General features: G+C 48.3%; 1 non-coding gene across 1 annotated transcript; it reads right to left on the bottom strand.

The window, feature by feature from the left end:
• Positions 1-1,513: 1,513 nt before the first annotated feature.
• trnar-ccu (transfer RNA arginine (anticodon CCU)) lies at positions 1,514-1,586 on the bottom strand. Its single transcript has one exon. It is a non-coding gene; the product is annotated as a tRNA-Arg (tRNA).
• Between the last annotated feature and the right edge of the window lie 5,434 nt (positions 1,587-7,020).

Below are 7,020 nucleotides of genomic sequence, written 5' to 3'. Positions count from 1 at the left end.
ACATAGAAAATCTACAGCACATTACAGGCCCTTCAACCCACAATGTTGTGCTGACCACGTAACCTACTCTAGAAGCTGCCTAGAATTTCCCTATCGCGTAGCCCTCTATTTTTCTAAGCTCCAGGTACCTATCTAAGAGTCTCTTAAAAGATCCTACTGCACAAAAAATTATGTGCTTTCATTTTCCATTTCCAATGAGATGTCTTACTGACAGGGTGAAGACCGGTGAATAGGGTCTGGGTCCCGCGCTGACTGACCCTCCAAGTGGCCCTGGCAGTCCTTAATGAATATCCCAATTCCTGCCCTTAATGATGCAGTAGCTTGTAGTTAGGTGTGTCCTAAGGAGATCCTGCAACGATGTCCTGGGGTCAAGATAACCCTCCCCCCTCCGCATATCAATTGTCTTGACCACTGATCACTTTTACCAACCATCACCAGCCTCGCCTTGTTGTCAATCTGACCTGCTCCTTGAAAGCCACTCTCCCCCTGTGCTGGCGAGGGATGGGCCCGCTTAAGGAGCCATGCAGTCCTTCCACAGGCTGCCGTTTGGCTCCACAGCACCGGGTGGCAACGTCACGATACCAGTAGAGCATGAATCTAGTGCACTGAAAGCACTCGGTCTCTTTGCCCATGACCACTCTCCAGTTGGAGGAACAACACCTCAGATTCCGTCCAGGTAGACTCCAACCTGATGGCATGAGCAATGATTTCTCCAACTTCCAGTAATTTTATCTTCCCCCCCCCCCAATGCCCTTCCCTCTTCTTCAGTCCTCAACTCTGATCTCCTACCTCTTCACCCTACCCAGGTGCCCCTCCTCCTTCCCTTACTCCCATGGTGCTCTCTCCTCTCCTATCAGATTCCTTCTTCTCCAGCCCTTCATGTTTTCCACCAATCAGGTCACAGCTTCTTACATCACCTGCTTGGTTTCACCTAACACCTTCTAGGTGTCCTCCACCTTTCCTTTCCAGAATCCTCCCCCCGTCCTTTTCAGTCCCGATGAAGGGTCTTGACCCAAAACGTCGACTGCTTATTCATTTCCGTAGCTGCTGCCTGACCTGCCAAGTTCCTCCAGCATTTTGTGTGTGTTGCTCTGGATTTCCAGAACCTCTTGTGCTTATCAATGTTAATCCTGCTTATCCCTCAGGTCTCTTTAAAGTCTCCTAAAGTCCCTGTCACTGAGTCTCTTTTTATTTCATTTTATTTGGTGATCCAGTGTGGAGTAGGCCATTCTGGCCCTTTGAGCCGCACCCCCCCCCCCGACAACCTCCAACAAACCCAGTTAACCCTAACCTAACCACAGGACAATTTACAGGACCAGTTAACCTACCTGGAATGTCTTTGGGTTGTGGGAGGAGACCTGAGAAACCCCACGCATCCCACCAGGAGGGCGTACCTTACAGGGGTGGGGGGGGGGGGGGTGGCGCAAGAATTTAACTCTGAACTCCAGAATGCCCCAAGCTGTAATAGCATCTCGTTAACCCCTGTGGTTTACTGTGGTGCCCAAAAATCTATCACCCCAGATGGGACTCGAACCCACAATCCCTGGCTTAGGAGGCCAGTGCCTTATCCATTAGGCCACTGGGGCCATGTATTCAAGCCAGAATTTGAATCCCAAAGTGCATCACCTCACATTTCTGTGGTGTAAATTCCATCTGCCACCAATTCTGGACAACTTTAACAGATTTCTATTCCACTGTACTGTCAGACAACCTCCTTTTTCATCGAAAACTCTACCAATTTTCATGACATCTGTAAACTTACCTCATTCTGATTAAATAATTACAACAAAGGTCTGAGCATCAACCCCTTTAGTGCATTACTTATTTCCAGTCAAACACCCATCCACCATTACGTCTCCCTCCTATCATCCAGGTTGTATCATCCGCAAACCCGTTGGTCCATGTTCTTGGGCTGCGATGTCTTAGTCAAATAGTACCAAACTATGCCTGGGTGGACAGGTTATAGGTGAGTAAGTGCCTTTTGATTGCACCATTATCAACACTTTCCATTGCATTCCAGATGATTGAGGGTTTACTGATTGGCCAATAACTAGATGGAAAGCAGTTGTCCTACTTTGGCCAAACAGCCTGGCAGCTTTCCGTGATGTCAGGTAGACAGCAGTGTTATAACTACCTGGCCTCCACTTACCTTACGTATTGTGAATAGATCAGAGCTGGACAATTTTCGGGTTGTAATGGTGGAACTGCACTAGAACGGCTTGACTGGAGAGTGGTCACTCGTGAAGCAGAAGTCCTCAGCGCTGACGCCTTTGCCATATCCAGGGCTAGGACTATTTCTTAGTTCCACATGTGAATGGAGTTGACTGAAGGCTGCACTTTGTGGTCGTCCCAAGGAGAAAGCCAAGGCAGATGATCAACTGGAGACTTCCAGTTGAATGTGATTGCAAATGCTTCACCTCAGCCTCTTTCCCTTTCTCCTGTGGTCCTCTCTCCTCTCCTATCAGAGTCCTTCTTCTCTACCCGCCTGGCTTCGCCTATCACCTTCGACCGATCCTCCATCCTCTCCCCCCCACCTTTTTATTCTGGCATCTTCCCCTTTTCCTTTTCCAGTCCTGAAGAAGGGTCTCGCCTGAAACGTCAACTGTTTATTCATTTCCACAGATGCTGCCTGTCCTGTTGACTTCCTCCAGCATTTTGTGTATGTGTTGCTTGGGATATTCCTGGTGGTTGCCCCCACCAATTATCTGCTTAATTCTCCATGACCATTCATGAGCTGGTGTGGCACGACTGCAGAGCTTTCATCTAAGCTGTTGCTTGTGACATTAATTAGCCCTCTCCGCCTGTTGTGTGCTGCAGACGATATAGTCACTGGAAGATTATTGGACCTGAAGGCAGGCAAATTGCCAGGGCCCAATAACCTGGACATGGAGTTTTCATAGGAAGCGGGTGAGTGCGTGGAATAGGCTGCCGGCGGCAGTGGTGGAGGCGGAAACGGTAGGGTCTTTTAAGAGACTCCTGGATGGCTACATGGAGCTTAGAAAAATAGAGGGCTATGGGTAAGCCCAGGTAGTTCTGAGGTAGGGGCATGTTCGGCACAGCTTTGTGGGCCGAAGGGCCTGTATTGTGCTGTAGATTTTCTATGTTTCTATGACAACAGACAGGGGACCTATTGGCTGAAGTTTTTCAAAACTCATAGGGTTTGTGGAGGCACCAGTGGATTGTAAAAACAGCAAATATGAACCCCATCTTCAATATTTATTTAGAGATACAGCATGGAAAAGGCCCTTCCGCCCCAGTGCCCCGCAGCACCCAGAAACCCACCCATTTAACCCTAGCCTAATCACAGGACAACTTACAATGACCAATTAACCTACTAACCAGTACGTCTTTGAACCATGGGTGAAAATCGGAGCACCCGGGGGATACCCACGGACCCACGGGGAGAATGTAGAAACTCCTCACAACGCAGGTGGAATGTAAGGTGCTGCTTCTCCGCTCTGAAGGCGGCCTCATCTTGGCAAGAGGACCGACATGTCGCAACAGGATTGGGACTGAAAGTTAACACGCCTGGCCACCGTGGAGGCCTTTGGCGGATGGAGCGGAGGTGCCTCCCCCCCCCCCCCGATTTACAACGGATCTCACCAATGTAGAGGAGGCCGCATCGGGAAGCACCAGACACAATAGATGTCAGGTTCTCAGGTGAAGTGTGGCCTCACCTGGAAAGACTGTTTGGGGCCCTGAATGGAGGTTAATCAGGTGAGGCATTAGGTCACTTGCAGGGATTAGCGGAGAGGGACGAGTGGGCAAGAGAATCCCGGAGGGAGTGATTCTTATGGAAAGTGGAGACTGGGTGAGGTAAAGATACGTTTGGTGGTGCATTCCCTTTGGAGATGAGGGAAGTAGAGGAGAATGATCTGTTGGATGTGGAGGCTCATGAGGTGATAGGTAAGGACAGGAGGAACTCTATCACTACTGAGGTGGTGACCGCAGATGTTCAGGAAGTGGAGGAGATGTGGGTGAGGGCAGCAGCAATGGTTGTAACTGGAGACTTGTTAGTTTAACACTTTTGTGGCAAGGTGCTGGTGTCTATACTCAAGGGAGACATGGCTAGTCATTTAGAGAAACCTAATGGAATCAAACAAGGCCAAACTGGCTTAATGAAAATGGTCGATAAATCTTTGAGCATGTAATAAGCAGAGTTGATAGAAGGGGAATTTGTAGATGTAACACATTTGGATTTTCAGAAAACGTTTGACAAAGTGCTACACCAAAGGCTGATGTACATGGTGTTGGGAGAAGGGTGTTGTAATGGATTGGGGTCATATAGACACAATGACTCAGAACAGTTCTTTTTCAGATTGGGGTCATCCAGGATCAGATTTTAGCCCTCAGCTATTTACTATCTATGTTAACAGTGAATTGTAACGTCATGAAGCAGAGAAAAACCACCCCTCCCCCTCACCATGTCTACACTGACCGTCAAATATCCATCTGTTTCCATCCAACTGACCAGCACTTAGCCCTCTATTCACATGAGTGCCCAGATGCCTCCTAAACGTGACGATACCAGCCTTCACCATCATCTCATGCAGACTGCAGCCATTCTCTGGGTGAAAAAGATTCTTCCTCAAGTCCCCTCTGAGCCTCCTGCTCCTCGCCTTAAAATTATGCCCTCTGGTCTCAGCCATGGAGAAAGATTTCTTACTATCTACTGTATTTTGTGTGTGGAGTGTCTCCTTATAACGGAAGCATTATATCTCAGGCATTGCCTCTGCCCATCCCCAATGCAGCGTTATCATGTTCTTCCTACAGTGTGGTGATCTGAAGTGCAAGTGGTATTCCAACTGTGGCCTATCCGTTATCTTAATATGTTGCGCCAAGACCTACGCGCTCCTGTACCTTACGTTCCTGCTAACGAAGACAAGCATTCCGTGTGCTTTCTTTCACCACTCCAACTGTGCTGCTCCCTGCAGGATCTTTAAATGTGTAAACCAAAGTCCCCCTAGGCCCGACCGACCGCTGATGGTAGACAGACTCCCAAAATGCATCACATCCCACTTATCAGGAATAAATTCCATTTGCCATTGTGTTTCCCAGCTTACCAGCTGATCAGTAAAATATCGAAGTTTGCTGATAACACCAGAAAAGTGGAGGGAGAGCACATTATCATGACGATATTTACATTCCTCAGTGGGATATTAACTGGTTGATTAATGGTAGAGATGGAATTCAATGTGGCCAAACCTGATGTGGGCACGTGGCCAAGTGGTTAAGGTGTTCGACTAGCAAGCTGAAGGTCGTGAGTTCGAGCCCCAGCCGAGGGAACGTGTTGCGTCCTTGAGCAAGGCACTTAACCACACATTGCTCTGCGACGACACTGGTGCCAAGCTGTATGGGTCCTAATGCCCTTCCCTTGGACAACATTGGTGTCATGGAGGGGGGAGACTTGCAGCATGGGCAACTGCCGGTCTTCCATACAACCTTGCCCAGGCCTGCGCCCTGGAGTGTGAAGACTTTCCAGGCGCAGATCCATGGTCTCGCAAGACTAATGGATGCCTTAAACCTGAGGTGATATAGTTTGGGAAGAACTTGGGGAAATATTTGGCATTTTGCTGCTGAACTGTCTGATTTTCCAAACTATTGCATGTAATTCTTAATCTCTGATTCTAAGAATACCCCAGCCTTTGTAAAGCACAGGAGGTACGTAATAAAGTGACCACTGAAGTGGCCATTTTTAAAGTGGTCTCAGCCCAAAACCTTGACTGTTTATTCATTTCCATAGACGCTGCCTGACCTGCTGAGTTCCTCCAGCATTTTGTGTGTGTTGAAGTCACCAGTGAGCTTAAGTTGCCCCTGGTGAGGGTTGGTGGGTGCTGAGTGTTAAATTACCCATGGTGAGGGTTGAAGTGGCCGCTGAGTTTAAATTGCCCGTGGTGAGGGTTGAAGTGGGGCCAGAGTTTAATTGCCCCTGGTGAGTGTTAGAATTTCTGGGAGTTGATGAGGATGTGGGCGGAAATTAGAAATGGGACTGATGTAGACTTAGTGTCAATAGGTGTTTGATGGCCACTGGGAGATCTCACTTCTTCTGGCAGACGGAGCGTAGGTGCTCAGTGTAACAGTCTCCCAATCTACGTTGGGTCTCACCGAGATACAGGAGGCCTCGCCAGGATCACTGGACATAGTAGACAGTTTCATCGAGTACCTATGCTCCAACTGCCAGAAGAAGGGGGATCTCCCAGTGCCCACGCATTTTAATTGCACTTCCCATTCCCATTCCGATATGTCAATCCATGGCCTCCCCTAGTGTCCCAATGAGGCCACACTCAGGTTGGAGGAACAACACCTTATATTCTGTCTGGGTGCTAACATAACATTACCCTTTTGACACAGCTTTTCTATTTCCTGTTGTAATTTGTAGTCCACAACCTAGCTACTATTTGGAGCCAGTATATATCTGCCATCCGGGTCCTTTTACACTTGCAGTTTCTTAACTCAACCCACAAGGATTCAACATCTTCTGATCCTCTGTCACATCTTTCAAATGATTTGATGCCATTCTTTACCAGTAGAGCCACACCACCCCCTCTACCTACCTTCCTATCCTTCTGATACAATGTGTAACCCTGGACATTCAGCTCCCTACTGCAACCATCCTTCAGCCATGGTTCAGTGATGGCCACAACATCATTCCTGACAATCTGTAAAAGTGCAACAGGATCATTCACCGTATTTCTTATACTCCATGCATTGAGATGTAACACCTCCCCCAGGACAGATCCCAATGATCCAAGAACCTGAAGCCCTGCCCCCTGCACCAGCTTCTCAGCCATGCATTTATCTGCCAAACCATCCAAAGTCGTACGGGTTAGTAAGTTGTGAGCGTGCTATACTGTAACCATGGCCACGCTTTGGGGCTGCCCCAGCACATCCTTGGACTGTGTTGGTCGCTGGCACAAATGACGCGTTTCACTGCATAAAATCATAAGACATAGGAGCAGAATTAGGCCATCGAGTCTGGTCCATCATTCAATCATGGCTGATCCTTTTTTCTATCTCCTC

This window comes from Mobula birostris, chromosome 11 (genome assembly GCF_030028105.1).
Source record: "Mobula birostris isolate sMobBir1 chromosome 11, sMobBir1.hap1, whole genome shotgun sequence".
Lineage (NCBI taxonomy): Eukaryota > Metazoa > Chordata > Chondrichthyes > Myliobatiformes > Myliobatidae > Mobula > Mobula birostris.
The sequence above is the reverse complement of the archived record's forward strand: the minus strand, read 5'-3'. Positions and strand labels throughout refer to the sequence as shown.